The 492-nt window shown below is 39.2% G+C and overlaps 1 long non-coding RNA gene across 1 annotated transcript in view; it reads left to right on the top strand.

Annotated features, from left to right (window-relative positions):
* The window catches only part of LOC113221827, a 5,487-nt gene extending 5,197 nt beyond the window's left edge, over positions 1–290 (top strand). Inside the window, exon 3 of the long non-coding RNA XR_003308092.1 lies at positions 232–290. This is a non-coding gene — a long non-coding RNA (uncharacterized LOC113221827). The remainder of the gene's footprint in view (positions 1–231) is intronic.
* The last annotated feature ends 202 nt before the right edge of the window (positions 291–492 follow it).

Here is a 492-nt window from a genome sequence, read left to right as displayed (position 1 = left end):
AGTACATATTAATCAAAGAACTTGTCTAAGTTAGGTTTTGCAAGTTAGGGGAGACAAACATGAAATAGACATAGTTTTGGTCCCTGAGGTGCTCAGAATAGAATAGAGCTTTCTCTATTTAATTTCTGTGCTTTTTTAACAGAATTTTCAAGGCAATCATTTATTCACTTGTCCACTTAAATAATTATCAAATGTCTTTTAGATACTAAGCATTTTTTTCTAATGTTACAGAATACAAATATTTAAACATACCGTTGGGGCCAGCCACAATGGCACATGCCTGTAATCTCAGCAATTTGGGAGGCTGAGATGGGAAGATCACTTGAGCCCAGGAGTTCGAGATCAGCCCGGGCAACATGACAAGACCTCATCTCTACTAAATTTTTTTAAAAATAATAAAATATTAGCAGGGCATGGTGGCAGGTGCCTGTACTTCCAGCTACTTGGGAGGCTGAGGTGGGAGGATTGCTTGAGCCTGGGTGTTTGAGGCTG

This window comes from Piliocolobus tephrosceles, unplaced genomic scaffold (genome assembly GCF_002776525.5).
Source record: "Piliocolobus tephrosceles isolate RC106 unplaced genomic scaffold, ASM277652v3 unscaffolded_27769, whole genome shotgun sequence".
NCBI lineage: Eukaryota > Metazoa > Chordata > Mammalia > Primates > Cercopithecidae > Piliocolobus > Piliocolobus tephrosceles.
Note: the sequence above shows the minus strand (reverse complement) of the source record. Positions and strands in the feature narration are given on the sequence as shown.